The 22,732-nt window shown below is 41.9% G+C and overlaps 1 protein-coding gene across 2 annotated transcripts in view; it reads right to left on the reverse strand.

Moving 5' to 3' along the window:
• Nucleotides 1–22,732, reverse strand: part of SLC35F4 (solute carrier family 35 member F4) — a 275,047-nt gene that overhangs the window by 101,658 nt on the left and 150,657 nt on the right. The window lies entirely within an intron of this gene.

The raw sequence follows: 22,732 nt of genomic DNA on the forward strand, positions 1-22,732 counted from the left end.
AAATGCTCCAAGCAAAGACATAGACTGGCTGAATGGATACAAAAACAAGACCCATATATATGCTGTCTACATGAGGCCCACTTCAGACCTAGGGACACATACAGACTGAAAGTGAGGGGATGGAAAAAGATATTCTATGCAAATGAAAATCAAAAGAAAGCTGGAGTAGCAATTCTCATATCAGACAAAATAGACGTTAAAATAAAGACTATTACAAGAGACAAAGGACACTACATAATGATCAATGGATCAATCCAAAAAGAAGATATAGCAATTGTAAATATTTATGCACCCAACATAGGAGCACCTCAATACATAAGGCAAATGCTAACAGCCATAAAAGGGGAAAGCGACAGTAACACAATTATAGTAGGGGACTTCAACACCCCACTTTCACCAATGGACAGATCATCCAAAGTGAAAATAAATAAGGAAACACAAGCTTTAAATGATACATTAAACAAGATGGACCTAATTTATATTTATAGGACATTCCATCCAAAAACAACAGAATACACTTTCTTCTCCAGTGCTCACGGAACATTCTCTAGGATAGATCATATCTTGGGTCACAAATCAAGCCTTGGTAAATTGAAGAAAATTGAAATTGTATCAAGTATCTTTTCCAATCACAATGCTATGAGACTAGATATCAATTATAGGAAAAAAATCTGTAAAAAATACAAACACATGGAGGCTAAACAATACACTACTAAATAACCAAGAGATCACTGAAGAAATCAAAGAGGAAATCAAAAAATACCTAGAAACAAATGACAGTGAAAACACAACTACCCAAAACCTATGGGATGCAGCAAAAGCAGTTTTAAGAGGGAAGTTTATACAAATACAGAGGGAATTTACCTCAACATAACAAAGCCATATATGACAAACCCAAAGTCAACATTATTCTCAATGGTGAACAACTAAAACCATTTCCTCTAAGATCAGGAACAAGACAAGGTTTTGCACTCTCACCACTATTACTCAACATAGTTTTGGAAGTTTTAGCCACAGCAACCAGAAAAGAAAAAGAAATAAAAGGAATCCAAATTGGAAAAGAAGAAGTAAAGCTGTCACTGTTTGAAGATGACATGATACTATACATAGAGAATCCTAAAGATGCCAGCAGAAAACTACTAGAGCTAGTCTATGAATTTGGCAAAGTAGCAGGATATAAAATTAATGCACAGGAAACTCTCACATTCCTATACATTAATGATGAAAAATCTGGAAGAGAAATTAAGGAAACATTCCCATTTACCAACAAAAAGAATAAAATACCTAAGAATAAACCTACCTAAGGAGACAAAAGACCTGTATGCAGAAAACTATAAGACATTGATGAAAGAAATTAAAGATGATACAAACAGATGGAGAGATATACCATGTTCTTTGACTGGAAGAATCAACATTGTGAAAATGACTCTACTACCCAAAGCAATCTACAGATTCAATGCAATCCCTATCAAACTACCAATGGCATTTTTCACAGAACTAGAACAAAAAATTTCACAATTTGTATGGAAACACAAAAGACCCCGAATAGCAAAAGCAATCTTGAGAAAGAAAAACGGAGCTGGAGGAATCAGGCTTCCAGACTCCAGACTATACCACAAAGCTACAGTAATCAAGACAGTATGGTACTGGCACAAAAACAGAAATACAGATCAATGGAACAGGATAGAAAGCCCAGAGACAAACCCACGCACCTATGGTCACCTTACCTTTGATAAAGGATGCAAGAATATACAGTGGAGAAAAGACAGCCTCTTCAATAAGTGGTGCTGGGAAAACTGGACAGCTACATGTAAAAGAATGAAATTAGAACACTCCCTAACACCATACACAAAAATAAACTCAAAATGGATTAAAGACCTAAATGTAAGGCCAGACACTATCAAACTCTTAGAGGAAAACATAGGCAGAACACTCTATGACATAAATCACAGCAAGATCCTTTTTGACCCACCTCCTAGAGAAATGGAAATAAAAACAAAAATAAAGAAATGGGACCTAATGAAACTTAAAAGCTTTTGCACAGCCAAGGAAACCATAAACAAGACCAAAAGACAACCCTCAGAATGGGAGAAAATATTTGCAAATGAAACAACTGACAAAGGATTAATCTCCTAAATTTATAAGCAGCTCATGCAGCTCAATATCAAGAAAACAAACAATCCAAAAATGGGCAGAAGACCTAAATAGATATTTCTCCAAAGAAGATATACAGATTGCCAACAAACACATGAAAGGATGCTCAACATCACTAATCATTAGAGAAATGTAAATCACCTCACACCAGTCAGAATGGCCATCATCAAAACATCTAGAAACAGTAAATGCTGGAGAGGGTGTGGAGAAAAGGGAACCCTCTTGCACTGTTGATGGGAATGTAAATTGTTACCGCCACTATGGAGAACAGTATGGAGGTTCCTTATAAAACTACAAATAGAACTACCATACAACCCAGCAGTCCCACTACTGGGCATATACCCTGAGAAAACCATAATTCAAAAAGAGCCATGTACCACAGTGTTCATTGCAGCTATATTTACAATAGCCAGGACATGGAAGCAACGTAAGTGTCCATCGACAGATGAATGGATAAAGAAGATGTGGCACATATATATAATGGAATATTACTCAGCCATAAAAAGAAACGAAATTGAGTTATTTGTAGTGAGGTGGATGGACCTAGAGCCTGTCATACAGAGTGAAGGAAGTTAGAAAGAGAAAAACAAATACCGTATGCTAACTCATATATATGGAATCTAAAAAAAAAAAAAAAAAGTCATGAAGGACTTAGGGGCAGGATGGGAATAAAGACGCAGACCTAGTACAGACTGGACTTGAGGACACGGGGAGGGGTAGGCTAAGCTGGGACAAAGTGAGAGAGTGGCATGTACATATATGCACTACCAAATGTAAAATTGATAGCTAGTCGGAAGCAGCCGCATAGCTCGGTGCTTTGTGATCACCTAGAGTGGTGGGATAGGGAGGGTGGGAGGGAGGGAGATGCAAGAGGGATGAAATATGGGGATATATGTATATGTATAGCTGATTCAATTTGTTATAAAGCAGAAACTAACATACCATTGTAAAGCAATTATTCTCCTAGAAAGATGTTTAAAAAATAAAATAAAATAAAATATACCTGGTTAAGTAATAATATAAAAAAAGAAGAAGAAGAAGCATGAAAGAGCACTTCAGTGTACTGGGAACAGTCAGATCTCACTAGGGAAAAAATTCACAAGAGAGATTATTTCAAAGAGAGGACCCAGCGAAACCAAGGCTATTTCCCCTGCTGATGAACTGAGTGACTGGGGACGAACAGGGCCTCAGTATTGCTCACTTTGCACCTGAGGTTAATGTGGAGGGAATCGCTGGTGGGCAGGAGGCGAGACCCCCTAGGACCACCACCCAAGCTGTTAGCTCAGTGTCCAACCTTGTAGTGAGAGCAGTTCAGCTCTGGGACTTTGATTCACTTCCCATCACCTCAGATTTAGATACCAAATAAAATGGCTGGAAACACAAATTTATTTAGCTTCCTTGTCGGCTTCCTAATCAAGACCTTGGCTATATCCTGCAAATGTTGCTCTGAAGGAATACATGCCAGGGAGCAGATGATGTCTACTGCCACTGTATACAAGAGAGGTCCCGCCAGGGTGGCCATCTTATCAGGGCTGGGGCCACTCTTGGTTAGTGTATTCACTTGCTAGGGCTCCTGGAACAAAGCACTACAAACTGAGTGGCTTAAACAACAGGAATTTATTGTCTTACAGTTCTGGAGGCTAGCAGCCTGAGATTAAGAACCAGTTCCTTCTGAGGGTTGTGAGGAAGAAACTGTTCCATGCTTCTCTCCAAGCTTCTGGTGGTTTGCTAGCAATTTTAGATATTCTTTGGCTTGTACATGTATCACCCTGATCTCTGCCTTCATCTTCACAGAGTGTTGTGTGTGTGTCTGTGTTCAAATTTCCCCTTTTTATAAGGACAACAGTCATAATGGATTAGGGGCCCACCCTACCCATATGGCCTCATCTTAACAAATTACATCTGCAGCAACCCTATTTCCAAACACGGCCACACTCTGAGGTCTTGGGGGTTAAGACTTCAACACTGAATTTTTGGCAGATGTCACTCAACCCATAAGAGGAAGCTGTAAAGCAGGGAAGGTTTCCCAGCATTCTAGCTTATTTAAAGGTCTGATGATGATACCAGAATGCCTCCAAACCAGAGGATGTTTTAAGATGCTGTCATGGCCCTTGATTCTGTACTCCATGGTGGCCCCGACTACTCAATTAATGGCATTTAGAGCTAGCAGATTCTTGAGAACATAACTTGAGTCATTCTGGAAATGTCTCTCTCCACTATCTGGAGTCACCCTGTCGATTCAGTGTATATTAGTGTGTATCAGAAAGGGTAAGCTGACACTGAACTGCCTCTCTATCCTTCCTTTAAAAAAAAAAAGATAAATAATCTCTAGAATTGTATGCGATTTAACAAATAGTTGAGTGCCTGCTCTCTTTGGGGAGGTGGGAGGCATTGTACCAAGAGCCGTGGAGGAACACAAGATTGACAGGTATGTGTCCTCGTCGAGCATACGGTAGGGGAGACTGGAAAAACAGAGCAACAAGTCATCGGGATTTCTTATATCCAAGTGATCTAAAGACCTAACTTAGGGCTTCAATATCCAGAAGTGTTGTGAAACCCGCAGTAGTGAGGAGGTGTGAGGATTTAGGGCTGCAGCAGAGTGTGTGTGCCATCACTCTAGGGGCTGCAATTCAGAAAGTTTACCTATAAAGCTTGTTCCAAAACACAACCATACACTGTGGCCTCGTGCTTAATTCTCAGTCCTTATACAAAGCTGTTACTGTAGATGGAATGTTTGTGTCCCTGCAAAGGGGCCTTTGGGAGGTGATTAGGTCAGGAGGGTGGAGCCCTCCTGAATGAAATTAGTGCCCTTAAAGAAGAGATCCCAGACAGCTCCCTTGCGCCTTCTACCATGTGAGGACACAGCAAGAACACAGCCCTCTATTTACTTGGATGTGAGCTCTCACCAGACACCAGATTTGCTGGTGCCTTGATATTGGTCTTCCCAGCCTCCAGAGCTGTGAGAAATACATTTCTGTTGTTTATAATCCACCAAGTCTACAGTATTCTTTTATAGCAGACTGAAAGGATAAGGGCAGCTGTATTCCTGTCAATGCCCACACCACAGGCTTCCATGACCTTTTCTTAGTTCTTGGTGCTAACACCTACAGACTCATCCTCTACATCAACAGTTATAACCTAATGCTTGAGTATCACAACCAGTTATTAACAACATCACTCCTAATTTATCACCCATAACAAAATGCCAACATTGAAAAATGATCATTTGCATAGATTAGAATGGCTACTCTTTTAGTGTCATTCCTCCCACTCATTTATATCCTGATGCATGAGATCGCCTGATCCCATAATCCATGAAGAGCATCCCTGAGGAATAAAGGAAGAGGGCATTGCTCCACATGGCTGTTGGGATCATTTTCCTAAGGCACAGGGCTGATCCTCTCACTCTTCTGTTCAAGCGTCTCCAAGAGCTTCCCTTGCCTCCAGAGTAAATGTTACACATCTTAGCACAGATTACTCCAGGCTCTGTTCCATCTCTTCCCTATGTGCATTCCCAACTTCATCTTCTTACTTTATCCTCCATTCACCTCTTGTATTCTAGTAAATTGAACTACTGATTTCATTTAAACTTTGCTTAAACTTTCGATTTCTGTGCCTTTATTTTTATTGTTCTGATTGTTATTTCTTGAGCCCAATAACATGTGCCAAATCCTATCTAATTCCGCCGATAAGAATTTGTTCTCCTCCCGTCCGTACTTCTGTGACATTCTTAGAATAAATGACTTTGCACAATGATTACATTCTATCATGACTCCATTTATTTGTGCATCTTGTCTCTGCTTATTAGATAGCATGATCCACAAGGCATATACATGTTGGTTTCCTCAATGCACCGAGCACATAGACTTACACAGGGTAGGGGCCGAATCAGGGTTCAATTTTGACTAGACACCAAAGCTATCAATGAATTAGCACAAATGTAACCATCATCTGGGTCTCTGACTCAAGTGGCTTTTGTTTGCTTTCCTTGATTTCCTCTCTGCCAAGTCTTTTCCACAGAAGTTAGTTTCCAAGTGTGTCTTTTTCTATCTTTCAACTTTTCGAGGATCGTGGGGGAGGGAGGAAGGGGCATGAGATTCCCACCACGGCTTGATCTTGTTAGGATGTTGTCTCTGTTAGAATGTGTTGAGCACAACTGTCCAGCACTGATCCTTCTGATACATCAATTTAAGCTGTAAATCAGAACTGAGGGCCATCTCATGCTATGGGTCTATTTCTTCTGTTCATGAACTTTCTATATTAACAACACATTGCCATTAGTATTTGTAGGGTTTGGGGGTGTGATATAATTTACTCTACCACCTCAGCCTAAGGATTGCTAGAAAGACTATCACAATATCATGTATACATCATTTTCCCCCAAATACAGGATTTGCGTTGGCCCTTGCTTTTCTCCACTGTGTCACAGATAGCATTACCCAGGAGATTCTGTGCAGCTACAGAAAGTTCATGCTGCCAGTTGGGGTTGGATAGTTCTTCTCCACATAGGTGGCAGCCCTGACTCAGAAATCAGGCCCTGACTATGATTTAATTAGCATAATCATACTGGTGGATAATTCATTATTCTCAGAAATTTGAGGTTTTAAAACATGCTAAAACAATTAGATAAAGGAATATAGGCTTAGGTGCCAAAAGAGAAAAGTTTCAGTTCTGCGTTTGCCACTAATTGAGTACATATAACACAGTGGTAGAGCTTGGGTAAGTTACCGTGTCACTTTGAGGACGTTACCTAACCCCTCTGAGCCTCAATTATTGAACCGATTCATGGAGGTTTTTGAAGAATCAAATGGGAATACACATAAAGCATGTTAATAGTGTGCCTGACGCATGGTAGATGCTCAATGAGAAAGAGCTGCTATGATTATGAAAACTCAGGCAAGTTGCTTTTCTCCTTGGTGACTCCATTCTTCCCTCTTCAAAGTAGAGATCATAGTTGTCATTTAGTATCATCTGACAAGACCGTTTTATTTCTTAATATCCATTAAATGCACTAAGCAACCCAGATGAAAGCCTCTCTATGAAAGGAGAAATTTATACTATTTTTCAGAGAAGCAGTTAGCTATGATTTAATACAAAATATTTGTTCTCCTAATACTGTATTAATAAAATTGATGCCAAACATGTAAGCTTCTAGATGTTCCAATTCATTATTTTAAGTGTCTCTTTATCAAATGGGAACATCTGTGTTGAAACAACTTTGATTCAGTACTTGTCACAGCGACCGTGGTACTTGTCAGGTCTACAATAAATTTCTTTGCATGTTTGCATATATTTGAGATGCTCAACAATTAATTAGAGAGGAAAGAAACTCCTTTAGTAGAAATAAGTAGCAGGTAAAAAGGAGTCTTTATCTGTCAGGTTCCATGGGGCTTCCTGATATTTTTTCTTTTTTCTTTTTTTTTTTTCTTTTACATTTAAAGGCACATCATTGATTCCTAGTCTGAACACGAATTCCTGAACTGAGATCAGTATAAAGCCAGATATGGTTCTGGTTGCCAAGGTTCTTTGGAAAAATGCTAAGGATCGTGAAGCCTGACTCAGTGGGCCATGCTCTGTAGATCTGGATGTCACCTGTCCCTACCACCCCGACCCCAGATGCAAAGAACCCAGGCAAACAACCGCTAGAAAAGTGCTTAGCATATAACACTCAAAATGTATTTCTAAAAAATAAATGATCTAACTTCTATGCACTGTTCCCCACTTGAATATTTTAGGTCTACAAGCAGAGCCTTCAAGCAGAAAGGAGTCAAGAGGACCCAGACAGAAAGAAGAGGAGATGACGAGAGGGTCTGACGTTCCTCCTTAGGAAAGAGAGGAGATGGGACTGCTGGGCTCCTGGGTATCATCATGCAGGAAGCCAAGAGACAACGAAGCAGAATCTTGAGTCATAAGAATTCAGGGAGATTTCTTTGGCTGCCTACCTTCCCCAGGTGTGGGGCTGTTTCCCTGCAGTAGTTAGCAGGGAAATCGGTAAAATGTGCAGGAACCGTGTGCCTGGCTTCCAGGACAGCAAAGAGGTGGGAAGCCTCTCCCTTTCCAGTCGGTCATGAGTAGAAAGGAATCCCAAGAGGCAAAGAGATTGGGGCAGTAATTAAAGGAAGGGAAAGGGGGAGGGAGAGTGGGAGAGAGATGGATTGGGAGTTTGGGATTAGTAGATGCAAACCATTATATAGTGAATGGATAAACAACAAGGTCCTACTGTATAGCACAGGGAACTGTATTCAATATCCTGTGATAAACCATAATGGAAAAGAATATGAAAAAAATGTATATATATGTGTGTGTGTGTGTGTGTGTGTGTGTGTGCATAACTGAATCACTTTGCTATACAGCAGAAATTAACACAACATTGTAAATCAACTATACTTCAATAAAATAAATTTTAAAATAAATAACTAAAATGCAATGATGGAGGCTTTTGAAAAATTCTAGAAGTTAAAAAAAAAAAAAAAAGAAAAAGGAAGGGAAGCAGGCCAAGTCCCTGGAGCCTGCAGCAAGGGAAAAAGGAACATTGGCAGATAGCCTAAGCCAGGAAGCCTCCTTGGGGTCTCAGCTGTTGAAGTATGTAACTTCCTACATTGAGCTGCATCTGTACCACACAGAGACCTCAAAGGGAGCAGCAAGTATTAAATAACAACAGTGGCTAATATTTACATAGTGTTTCTTATGAGCCAGATACTGTTTATGGGCTAGGTGCTACTAGTGTTCCCATTTTACAGGTGAGGAGACTGAGGCACAGAGGAGTTGTTAAGTATCTCCTTCAAGGTCTCTCTTCTGGTAAATGGCAGAATCAGGATTTGATCCTAAGTGATGGAGTCCTGGAGCCTATGCATTTAACCACCACATGAGTTCTTTCTCTGTGAATTAAAGAGCACTTAGCTGAGGGTGTGGACCTCAGCTTTAACATCATTCACTTAAATGTGAGAAAAATAAACAACTCAGTGACAAATTACAATCAATGTCTTCACTTAATAAACTCTCCCCTCAAAATAAGAGTAAAGTGTTTTGAGAAAATAATCATGAAAAAAATTACTTTCATGATGGAGCAGATCTACTATAAAAATTAAAAAGTGACTCCAAGAAGCCTGCTGAAGAAGCATGAAGTGGTGAGCTAGTTAGTTGTAAGCAGAGTTGTAGGCAAATTAGTACCTACTGATTTGGTCCCAAATCATCAAAATTCAGGCCCACTGGAAATGTGGGGAGCTCTGCATCTCCACTCAGCTACGCTAACAGGCAAATGCTCAGAAGATGCTTGTTGGTTTGTGAGAGGTTACCAAATATGTTTGAGCATCCTAGAAAAATGGGGCTCAACTGGAAGAAATGGGCCTGGCCCAAAAGGGTAGCTGAAACACAATTTGCAGAGGCTTTTTGGCTGGTGAACCCTTGTAGGCCACTACCTTCAGCCGTGTGTATGTGCACATATAACTGGCCCATGCTGTTGCAGTAGTGTGTAAATGAAACATTCAAAAGCAGTAACTGGAATAGATTCAAAAGCATCACAATCAGCAAAAAGATTTTGGCTCTTGACCGCCTCCTGCTGGTCTACATTCACAGTTCACAGCTGTTCTGACAGCTTCTGATGTGAAGCAATCCATCAGCAGCTACATGGTACATGGTGGTAACCAGCCTCCAAAATGGGGTCCAAGACAGGACCCCAATGGTCTCTGTCTGCTGGTGTTCACACCCTCGTGCAGTCCCTTCCCACTTTGAACTAGGGTTGGCCTGTATGACCAATAGAATACAGTAGAATTGATAGCATGTCACTTTTGAGATTAGGGTACCAACAACACTGTCCTGATGGCTCATTTTCCTTACCAGATCATCCACTCTGGGGAAAGCCAGCTGCCATATGTGAGCAGCCTTGAGAAGAGGCCCATGTAGCAAGAAACTGAAGCCTCTGCCATCATGAGCAAATTTGAAAACAGATCGTCAAGCCCAATCAAGCCATCAAACATTTTGACTGCAACCTCATGAGAGACTCAGAGCCAGAGCTGGCCAATTAAGCCATTCCCAGATTCCTGACTCTCAGAAACTGGGTGAAATAATAAATATTTGTTGTTGTAAGCTGTGCATCGTGGGATAATTTGTTATTCAGCAATAGAGAATGAATGCATCCACTTGGCCAACACATGCCAGTTTGTACTGCCAATTTTCTTCTGCACGGTAAATGGTTTCAGGCAATAGTTTTAGTGAAAATTCAATCAGGCAGACCAATCTTGTCACCAGGTAAATAGTCAAAGAATACTGGAGCAGCCCTTTCAGGCTTCTCATTTTTGCAGATCCACGTCGACAGAAATGAAAGGACTCGTCCACGGTCACCCAGTCACTGTCATGTCATTGCCCTTTCTGGTGCCTCAAATCCCTCAAGAGCCTCTGGGGCTCACAGCCAATCACTGGGACCACGACTAGGGGGCAGCAGTGAGCAGGAGGTGGGAAGAGCCTTTTTATCCTTGATGGTCTTATTTCTGCCTGTTTTCCCAAAACAATTAGTCTCCAGAAATCCAAGACAAAATGGTTTGAAGAACCAGGGACCAAACCAAGGTTAGGTTTTGTTTTCCTCTTTTCTGCTTGGGGGGGTAAATACTTCTAGAGCTCAGGTTCACCAGACAGACAGCAGCCCCATAGCAGGGAAAGTATATGTATTCTCATCTTCAGAGGTTTATTCCTATATATCCCTCATGCCTGCCAGATCATGCTCTCAAGCTTTAGAATTTTCAGGATCTATTTTATTACAGTATTTTACCAGCCCAACCCAGGAAAGTCAGACATACAACCCAACATTATTGGCTTTTGGGTTCCACTCCCACCTTTCATGGACCTTTTAACATGGTATTGGCAATGCAATGATCTTAAACCGGAAAATAACTGTAGCAATAATAAATCAGTAAGAATCAATCCCAATACTACTGATAAGAAAGGCCAGCTTCCTGAAGGACTTGAGTCAGGACACGGAACTCCTGTGTGGGAAGCAGTATGCAGGTTATGGATCCAGAGTGAATGTGCCCTATATGACAGGAGAATAGGGTCCTAACTTCTAGAGCAGTGAGTCTCAGACTTCGGTGAGCATCAGAATGTCCCTGAAGGTTTGTTAAAACAGTTTACTTGGCCCCTCTCTCAAAGCTCCTGACTCAGTATATCTGGAGTGGAGTCTGATAATCTGCATTTCTAACAGGTTCCCAGTAATACTGGCCACACTCTGAGAACCACTCCTCTGAGGTTTAGATTTAGGGTCACAAACTCAAGGGCATTCAACAGCCAGCAGGAACATAAAGAACAGGTATAACATTAGGGAGTAGTGAGGCCTGTGGTGAGATGAAAATTGTTTTCATGATTTGAAAGCCATTCAAATCAAAAGCATTATCTTAAGCACAGTGCAGGAAGGCAGACATCTGGGACCCTGGCCCATGTGTTGGCTGCCACCATTCACTCCAGCAGCTCCCAATGCATCCTTTGGAAACAGCACAGAAATTCATACCATAATCAGAGTTCTGTAACTTGGATTGAGCCTCTTTTCTCCCTAGTCCTTTTTCAGGCAAGTTATATAGATCATTAATAATTTGGGCACCATACTAACTAATGCCCATTAGAAATGAGCTGACATTGACACCAGGGAAATGTTGTGATTAGCGCATCTTCTAAGAGTTGGCAAGGTGTGCTGGATATTCCACATTTCCCCCTTCAGACTCACTCTCCATCCTCTCCCACCTTGCTGTGCTCCCAGAGGCAGACTTCTGGGGACTGAGTGAACTGGGCTCCCTAGGCTTCCAGTTCCTGGTTGGGACTGGCCAGTGTGAAGCTCTGGTAGGAGACAGGAGGCAGGAGAGAGAGGTCACTCCCCTGGGCCATGGTTGTCCGTGCTTGTGCTCTTAGAAGAGCACCACAACTCACATTTGGTGGCCCCCTCCTAGAGTTACAGTTTCTTTTTCAGGGAAGTCACTCGTTTCCCTGGTCGCTTCATATCCGTGGGTAGAAGCAGCTCCCTGCTTCACTATTTCCAGTTGGTTTCCCATAACTCCGACCAAACTTCTAGTCCCTTTACTACGCTCCATTCAATCACGCGTTCTGAGTGTGCCTTGTGTCCGCTACCTGAACCCTCCTGACTCAGCTTTACTGTACGAGATGCAGAACATTCCTCATTAGCATCAACATTACATAAGACAATTCAGCAGCAACAAAGCAAACAGCAGAACAGGTAAATTAGTGATTAGTAAAACTAATCACTAATTGTTGCCCAATTACGGAATTCACATTTGTCTCCAAATGCCAATCAGTCTGCCACTTCTGGAGCCCAGGTTGAGGTGGTTCAGGGGAAGATCAGATAAGCACAGTATTAGCCTCACCTATAAGGGCCCTCCTGCTACCAAGCCTCCTAACTGTTTGCTATTGTTCACTCAGCAGCCTCTGAAAGCACTACTGGGAATCCCAAATAAGAGACCTGTCTTTACAATACAGGGACCCCAGAGCCAGGACACAGTTACACGCACCTGACATCTCAATGTGATTGCGCAGATTTCTCCAGTTTGTCAGTGACACATCTGGGACAAGTATCAACCCTTTAGTTCCTCAGGGTTCAGGCAATGGAAAGCACCCCAGATAACTAAAAACAGAATGTGCAGATCTCCGTAAATTGGTCTGCTGGTGAAATCAGGCTGCCGGGGCCTCGTTAGGAGTGACAGGTCAGTATCACTTCTTATTCCATGACAAGAAAGTACAAACCATCCTGGGACATGAGGCAAAGGTACATGCAAGAGATCACAAATTGGCAGCTCACAGGCATGTTTCGATTGGTCCAAATAGTCTATTTATTTTTTTCCATTGGTTGCCAACATACAATGTTTGGGAGAGTTCATATAAAAATTTGGAGTTTCAGCTTTTATTAGAAAAAAAAATCTCTCATAGCAGTACGATGCTGTACATGGAATAAAATACCTGATAAACCTTGATGGAAGTATTAATGGCTGTAAACTAATAAGAGAATGAGGGTGGTTTAGTTTTGCTCATCACCTCGAGAGACAGTTACTAACAATCAGGTATCTGTTGATTGCAAGACAGCTACTGGAGACAGAAGTGCAGAGAATACACATTTATGTCAGCCCGAGGTTCAGCAAGCACACTGCTTGTGATTTCAAAATTGCTAAGGAATGATTGGGTCCCAGAGTGTTATCCTCTCTTTTGTCACTGGAATGGTGCAGATGTCCATTTAACTGGTAGCATGGGGGTGGGAAGCCAGACAGCCATGGATTATACTGAACTCAGGATGGAAACAATGCTTCCCTCCATGTATGGCAATAAATGTATCAGCTCTTTTTCAAAGAAATACCTCCCTATCAGCTAGGGAGGTGTTTCTTTGAAAACCAGGCTTTCTGATCTCCAGTCCCGTGTCATTAACCAGAAGGCCACAGTGGTACATGAGGCTCCAGGTTTGAAAACAGCCTAACCAAGGAGTGAGAGTAAAAAGTGACACTGGCTTCCCAAGAAGGTGTGGGGCGGGTGTGCCCCCCCCCTCCCGCCACCCCGCCCCTGCCCCCCGCCATTCCTCCAAGGGCTGATTTAACACGTTTCTGCTTCAGGGCGGGGCCAAACCATACTGGGACTTTCTTTCACCTTCTCCTTTCCTCCCCTTTGCCGTCCACTCCTCACACTTTCAAACACACATACATACACTGCACCTTAAAGACAGAGAATAAGCAGAGGTTTATAGAGAAAAAGACACTTGCAAGAGTAGAAAATATACCATTTCTCAATTCAAGCCTTCCAGACCACCCACCCAGACTCTTCTCATCCTCCTAAAGTCTGGTTAACATGGACCACAACTGTAAATTTTCAATGATAATAACAATAGCCAAAATTGACGGCACCGGACACAGAATTATGGGCCAGCTGTATGTACATCACTTTATTTAGATCTCCTCATTTAATCCTCTTGACAACCTTATGAGGCCAGCACCATTATTATCTCAATTTTAAGGCTTAGGAAACTTTAGCTCAGGGATATTAAATACCTTGTTCAAGGTCATCGGATAGTAAGTAGTAGAGCCAGGATTCAAAAGGGATTCCTCTGCTCCCAGAATCTCAGTGACACTGAATATACTAAGCTAATTCCCTCAGCTAATGGGAAAGTCCTTTGCTGCATGTACAGACCAAAAGTGAGGAACAACTGACAATTTCCTCACATCACAGCCTCTCACAAGTGAGTGTGACGAGAGACCCAGAACTTGAACTGGGGTATTCCCAGAGTTCTAAATTATCCAGTTCTACCCAGGCTTGCTTTCCTCATTCAGCACAATATCATGCAGGCTTCATCTAGGTAAGATGATCAATCAATGACCTTCAGTCTTCCAGGACCTGAGGGCAGCCTTCAGCCTCCAGCCAGCAAAAAGCTAGGGCCCTCAGTCCTACAGCCACAAGGAAAGGAATTCTGCCAAGAGCCTGAATGAGCTGGGAAATGAATTCTTCCCCAGCTGAGCTAAGAACACTGCTCGGTTGACACCTTGACTGCAGCTTTGGGAGACCCTAAGCAGAGGAATTAAGCCATGCCCAGACTTCTGACCACAAAACCGTGAAATAATAAATGTATTATAAGTCATTAAGTTTGTGGTAATTTGTTACACAGCAAAGAAAACACACACACACAGACACACACAAATAAAAACCCAAAACTGATACACAAACAGTAAAACAGGGATGATGGCCAAAAGAATATATCTAATTTTTTTTTCAATTGACTGTGGTCACTCAGAGAAGCAAGAAGCGGTCAAGAAAACTCCAAGGCAGATTCAGAATGTTTCATTCTGAGGGACCTAGTATGTGCACAGCACTCAGCTTAGTGGAGGCTGGGCTTGCTAGTGGATACAAAGATGCCACAACATTGCCCCCCGGGAGACAGAGACTCCAAGCAAGAACTGTGATACTGAAACTCCTAGGATGGCCACACACCTGGAGTGCTCTAGGGCGAGGATGCGAGCTATGAACTCTTCAGTGGGAGGAAGCGTGGGCAAGGGCATCAGGTAGGGGTCACTTTTGATGTAGGTCTTCCAGGAAGAGAAAGAGAGTACCTCAGGCAGAAAAAGGAGTATAGAGTAGACTAAAGAAAACATTAAAATCGCCCATAATATGACCACTCACAGATGCACACGCCCTCCCCCACATTTGTGTGAATAAGTGTGGGGGAGGGAGGGAAGGAGAGGGTGAGGTATCTTCTACTGGACCATCTGTACATGTTGTCCAAGTGTTTTTAAAGGGAGTGAGTCTCCACAGACATAAAGAACAGACTCGTGGTTGCCAAAAGTGGGGGGTGGGGGAGGGATAGGCTGGGAGTTTGGGGTTAGCAGATGCAAACTACAATGGATAAACAACAAAGTCCGACTGTATAGCACAGGGAACTATATTCAATATCCTGTGATAAACCATAATGGAAAAGAATCTAAGAAAGAATGTATATATATATATATATATATATATATATATATATATATATATATATATATAACTGAATCACTTTGCTGCACAGCAGAAATTAACACAACAATGTAAATCAACTATACTTCAATAAAATAAATAAAGGTTAAAGGCAGTGAGTCTCAGAACTAACAGCACCTTACAAAGGTGTTTCTGTTTGTAAGGAAGTAAAAGTAAAATGCTTTTGCTTTAGTCTCCCAGGCCTTCCCTGAGTCTCAAAAGGCTGGCTCAAGAGTTAATGATTAAGAAATGTGAAGATGTAGAAACCAAGAATAGCTGTTGGTTTGGGAAACTGGTAACAATTTAGACTATAAACCAGCCACATAGCAGAGTGGACACTTAGTCACTCCCAGTTCCCTGAAAGATATAAATCAAGGTCTGACACATATTCCTAAGTCATTTGTACAGGAAGCAGACCACCACCAGCTGAAAACTGCTGACCTCAGGCATGTGGATTCCAGACCAGTTGAAACCAGAAGATAGGAGATGCTCGAAACTTCCCCTTGATGCCAACCAATCTGAGAATTTTGCACTAGCTGATTACACACTCTGCAGCCCCCTCCTTCACACTGCCTTTAAAAACCTTTCCCTGAAAGCCATTGGGGAGTTTGGGTCTTTTGAGATGTGCTGCCCATTCTCCTTTCTTGTTGTCCTGCAATAAACACTGTATTTTCCTTTATCACAGCCCAGTAGATTGGCTTTAACATGCACAGGCAAATGGAGCCAAGTCCAGGTTTGGTAACAAACCCAGCTTCTTCAGCATGAAGCAATACAAACCCTGGTATAATTAACATTCTAAAGCTTCCAAGAGAATCAGGCTGAGTATGAGACATCACTTGAAACCACACCCTTTCTTGGTTTCTTCTCCTTCCCTACCCTGCTTCCCTTGCTCCTGGGAGTATTTCTTTAATAAATTCCTTACACTTGAATACTTAGCTCAGGATCTGCTTCTAGGAGAACCCAACTTAAGAGAAAAGAGAAAAATGTCCCATGGCTTCAGACACATGGTGCTTGTCTGCATTTTGGAGCTCAGTGATCTACTTTGCTCAGAGAACATATCTAGAACATTCTCTGATTTGGGCTGAGTCACAGCAGCAGCCCATTCCCAGAAGTCACATGCTTCTTCCTAAGTGCTCCATTACCTGTTGCTCACTCCTAAGGTCCATCACCTTCTGCTGTTACCTTACAGCTGCTGCCAAGTTCAGCCAGGCCATTGTCAACAAAGGTCCTGAAAACATTGTACTTGTCCTGGGCAGGGGGCTCTGTAGCCCAGCTCTGACACTCACATTTAAAAGTGAAAAATCAAGATTTATTACAATAACAGTGATCTCAACTCCCTAACCCAAAACTTGGGCCATGATGACATACATCATGACCCACGTGCTCTCTAATGGTTTATTATGGAGGAAAAATTCAGGTCCCTGGCATTTTCCCTTATTAAGCTCACAAAGACAAGCTATTGGCCCCTGTGAAACATGTTAAATCAGGACAAAATTAACGTGCTGCTATATAGTTGTAAAATAACTCTCCTGAAAAATGAAGCTCTTCTCTGTATTATATATTGCTTTCATTTAGGCTTAAAATCTACTTCAGAGAGCTTGACATATGCTTTTTAGTGTTGGAAACCTATGAGAAAAAAATAAATGAAAAACAGATGTCCTTTTTTGGATTCTTATCCAGCATGGTAAGAAAGATCTAGAAGGTAAGTTTTTTTTCACTTACAGTTAGAATAACATAGTTAAGACAGAAAAGTGGACCCCTGGCAAAAGCTGAATCCTTTCATGTGAAACAGAGACCTTAAGCACACCACCCCCTCCCACCAAGCAGTTTTCACAATTTCACGGTGCTAATTTAAAATTTTCTTGAAGGAAATGGAAATTAAAATTTGCCTAATATAACCCTTTAAGAAAAGGCAACAAAGTATTTTAAATTTGAGTCAGCAGCTTATCTCATGAACCCTGTTAATCTTCATACACTACTTTCAATATGTCTCTGTTTTGTAAGACAAACCAATTAAGAAACAGGAGCAATACAGATGGAGGGATCAGAAGGTTGGAATGACAGCTTAATAAAATGGGAGTGAAGCGCTAGGGGGTCTGCAATGACGGCCACCACGAATGATACAGTCTCAGGTTTAGGGGAGTAATGAAGAGCACAGTTTTGGAATCAAGAATTTGAAGGTTTGATTTCCAGTTGTGAAGCTGGGTGATTTTGAGCAGATTACTTCATCTCTGTGAGCCTCATTTTCTGGATCTGTAAAATGGGCTAACAATACCTTTCATGGGATCAGGATGTGGAATAAAGGTGATAAGTACATGTAACAGGATGGAGAAATATTTATTCACCAGGATTCCAGGAGATTTGAGAAATATATACTGGTCTGATAGGGCTGCTCCCTTTTCCACCCTTAATTCCAAGAGGAATGGTTGAAGGGCTGACTCTTCTCAAAGAAATGTCTACTCTGGGGATGGTCCAGGGCAATGAATGCAGCCTTGGGGGTGGGGGGGAAGAGGTGTCAGAAGCACTTTTAGAAGAAAACAGAATAACTCTGTGGCCTGGAGGTAGTCAGAGGTATCTTAGAGAGGTCACAGAAAACAAAAACCATAAACAAAACATCTGATAATTAGACTTCATCAAAATTAAGAACTTCTGGTTCATTAAAGGATACCACTAAGAAAATTAATAGGTGAGCCATAGACTGAGAGAAACATATCTCACTAATGACTAGTATCAATGAAATAATAAAGAACTTGGTAAACAACTTTTTGCCCCAAAATGGACAAAATATCTGAACACACACTTCATAAAATAAGATCTATAATTGATCAATTAACCTCAACAAATGTGCACAACGTCATTAGTCATCCGAGAAATGCAAATTAAGGGACTTCCCTGGTGGCGCAGTGGTTAAGAATTCACCTGCCAGTGCAGGGGACAGAGGTTCGAGCCCTGGTCCAGGAAGATCCCACATGCCGGAGCAACTAAGCCCCTGCGCCGCAACTACTGAGCTTGTGCTCTAGAGCCTGCAAGCCACAACTACTGAGCCTGCATGCTGCAACTACTGAAGCCCGTGAGCCTAGAACCTGTGCTCTGCAACAAGAGAAGCCAGCGCAGTGAGAAACCCACGCACCACAACAAAGAGTAGCCCCCACTCACTGCAACTAGAGAAAGCCCATGCGCAGCAACGAAGACCCAACACAGCCAAAAATAAAATAAATAAATAAACAAATTTATTTAAAAAAAAAAAGAAATGCAAATTAAACCACAGGAAGATACCACTACAACAACTACCAGAATGGCCAAAATAAAAAAGATTGACAACCGCAAATGTTGGCAGTAAGAGAGCAACTGGACCTCTGATTCACGTCGGGGGGAATACAAAATGGCACAATCTGTTTGCGAAAAAGTGTGGCAGTTTTTAAAATAAAACTACACATACGCCTGCCTTATCACCTAGCAATTGCACTCCATGGCATCTACTACCCCCACCCACAAATGAAAACATATTCATAAAAACTTGTACAAGAATTTTCATAGCAGTTTTATTCATAATGGCACAGGGAACTCCACTCAATGCTCTGTGGTGACCTAAATGGGAAGGAAATCTAAAAAAGAGGGGATATGTATATACGTATAACTGATTCATTTTGCTGTACAGTAGAAACTAACACAATATTGTAAAGCAAATATACGCCAAGAAAAATTAATTAAAAAAATAGCCAGAAAACTGGGCACCTCCTAGCTCTGCACATCCCCTCTGGTGCAGGATGTTCCAGGGGGCCACTCTAGACCAGACACGAGCACCAGCCTCCATGCTCACGTTTCCCCTCACCTTGTCCCCCAGCGGCGCCAGAAGTGTCCTTTCCAGCCTCTCTCCTGGCCGAGACATTAAGATGGGTCTGCGGTGTGAGTAAAAACCCTATGCCAGTCACCCCTTCTGGAAGGCACCCTCAGTCAGTAAGAGTGATTCTCCAGGGGTCCCCTCACTTCATTTGGCTTTGAGGCAGAGAACATTCCCTCTGTCCTCTCTCTCAAGGGTCTCCTCAGGGTCGGAGGGTTTGTGGGCAGATTCTGTAGCTCTTTAGTTAGCTGCCTAGGGAGCTGGGGGTACGAAAGTGGGGGGGGGGGGGGAGATGTCCAGCCCCAGTCATGGGTGGTTCATGGGATACCTAGCATCATTTGTTTTGAGCTTTAGGCCTTAACTGTAAATCAGAACACTGCAAAAATTCCCACTCGATATTACATGTGATATGTATATTTCTTCCAGAAATTTGGAAGAGTATAAATTATATATGCAAGAAGAACCAGATTTTCAAAATGCTATAAAAGAGGTGTGTTAGTTATATCTTTATTGCAAGTAAGAGAAAGCAGTATTATGAATAATTCTGAGCAAAGATAAGGATTTGCCTTGCCCAGCTGATTAGAAAGTCAAAGTCACAGAGGAAATCAAGTACAAGCAGGCACGGCCTTGGAGAAAGGTTAAGGCCTTCACCTGACCTGACCACCAGAGATTAGATGCAAATTGATTTTGGTGACTTTGAGGGGATTTAAAGAAAAGAGCAGAGAATGCCCTTTGCTTAGAAATGAACAATTATAGTAAATCTTTGGCTTCGGGCCTCATTGATAAATGGGTGATTTTTATCAAGTAGGACAAGTATTACCTTTTTCAACACTAAAGTTACTTTTATTTTATTTGGACTGAATCTTCCAAGCAATCATATACTTCTTTGCAGTCATATCCAGAGTAAACTGATCACATCACACTCTTAATTATTCAGGGTCATTACTACAAATCTCAACTGGTGTTCTAGGATATAATATAGTGACACACTCAAAAGCCATTTGACATGAGCAGGCTCTTTGCCCCAGATGCTAAACAACCCCCCAATTCACTGCTTTTTCAATTGCTTGTTCCTTAGAGACTTTTCTGAAATATTCCTTATGATCAGTCAGATGACCCTTCCTGCCGCTGCTGCATGCTGTCTATTAGAAGCCCTTATAATCTGATGCTTCTGGTCTTTGGGCTTGGAAACTATATAACCACGTGCATTTGAACTTCATGAAAATCAAAAGTAAGTTATAAGAGTGGCCCTGAGCAGATCTCTGGGAAACAAAGTGCATTATCTTCCCTGCATATGACATCAAAGTTTGCTACTCAGGGACCATTTATGGTTATTTCTTGGTTCTGGCTCTGTTTAGGATGGGTGAGGTTACCAGGTACCTTTTTTGAACTCCAAATAAGTAATGCTGAACCACAGTTTCTAGACAGAAATTAGACATCATGAGGAGGCATTAATTCTTATATCACTGGGTCATTATTTTAATTAAAAATCTATCAAGAGATGAAAATAGTCAGTGCATCTTTGAAAATGCCTTAATGTTACTAAGGAGTCACTTACTTACCTGGCCCATATCTTGAAATTAATTCCTAAAGCTATTTATACTATGCAGGCTGTCCCTGGACCCACACTTTAAAGGATGCTATTTCCAGCATGAGCTCAGTCATTCAGGGCAGGATCCTGGGGTTTTCAGTTCAAAAAATCAAATTAGTACAGCGGGGCCGATTACGGAAAGCCATTAGAAAACTCCGGCTGCCGTTTTAACAGCTCCTTCTTCTGCGCTCTTCCTGCCTCGGCACCATGGAGGTTCAGTGTGAGAGCCTTTTTTCTGAATTGTTTTTGGCACAAGGCAAGCATACAGTCGGAAGCTTATCCAGAATCAAAGTTATATGACAATGTTGATCTTGGCTCCAAAGTGAAAAGGAGAGTTCCATTTTGGCACAAGACCTGCTCTGCCCCATGCCAAGGATGTTCAGTTATTTTTCAGGGCATTTGATAACCTCATTTCACTGTTAAAAGGTGGGTCTCAATAATTTAAAATGATAACTAAATTCTTTATCAATTATATTTTCAGATTTATTAAGAATTATTTTCTGTCTAGGTTTGTTATGGACTTGTGTCCCCCACCCCCAAATTCATATGTTGAAGTCTTAATCTCCCCAGTATGTCGGAACATGACTGTATTTGGAGATAGGGTCTTTAAAAAGGTAATTAAGGGGGCTTCCCTGGTGGCGCAGTGGTTGAGAATCTGCCTGCTAATGCAGGGGACACGGGTTCGAGCCCTGGTCTGGGAAGATCCCACATGCCACGGAGCAGCTGGGCCCGTGAGCCACAATTGCTGAGCCTGCGCGTCTGGAGCCTGTGCCCCGCGACGGGAGGGGCCGCGATAGAGAAAGGCCCGCGCACCGCGATGAAGAGCGGTCCCCGCACCGCGATGAAGAGTGGCCCCCGCTTGCCGCAACTGGAGAAAGCCCTCGCACGAACCGAAGACCCAACACAGCCAAAAAAATAAATAAAAAAAAATCAAGTAAAACTTTAAAAAAAAAAAAAAAAAAAGGTAATTAGGTTAAAATGAGGTCAGCAGGGTGCACCCTAATCCAATATGACTGGTGTTATTATAAGAAGAGATTAGCACACAGACACAGAGGGAGGACTCTCTGAATGCATAGGGAGAAAACTGCCATCTACAAGTCAAGGAGAGAGACGTCAGAAGGAGCCAACCCTGTGGACACCTTGATCTTGGGGTTCCAGCCATCAGAACTGTGAGAAAATAACTGCCAGTTATTGTTATGGCAGCCCTAGCAGACTCATACAAGTTTCACTGGTTAAAAATCCACATCATAAATCAAAAAGTTACAAGAAAGCTCATAACCATATATGGCAGCAGTGGTACCAAGGATAGTATTTGAGTTGGCATTTAAAAAATGATTTTTTGCTTTATTGACCCTGTTTAGATATTGCTGATGTGTCGAATTTGGAATCACTCATGATTAGTCCCCATGAAATAGTTACTCTTTGAACAAAGGTGTTCTTTGTCCTGTTCTACAAACATGAACATTCTCTTTACTCTTAACATCTCTCTCATCTTCTACAGCCCAACAAGCTCTTCTGAATTCCAAGTTCTGTGTCCTTTGTTCCTCCTATAGGTCTCTGTGTTGTTGAACTAACCCTCTCCCTTCCCAGTATCAGCCAATTAGCCTCTCTCCCGCCATCCCCTACATCCCTTTCTTCTCCAGACAAAGGGGAGGCCCTCCTGTGGG

The sequence above is a fragment of the Balaenoptera acutorostrata genome, chromosome 3 (genome assembly GCF_949987535.1).
Source record: "Balaenoptera acutorostrata chromosome 3, mBalAcu1.1, whole genome shotgun sequence".
Taxonomy (NCBI): domain Eukaryota; kingdom Metazoa; phylum Chordata; class Mammalia; order Artiodactyla; family Balaenopteridae; genus Balaenoptera; species Balaenoptera acutorostrata.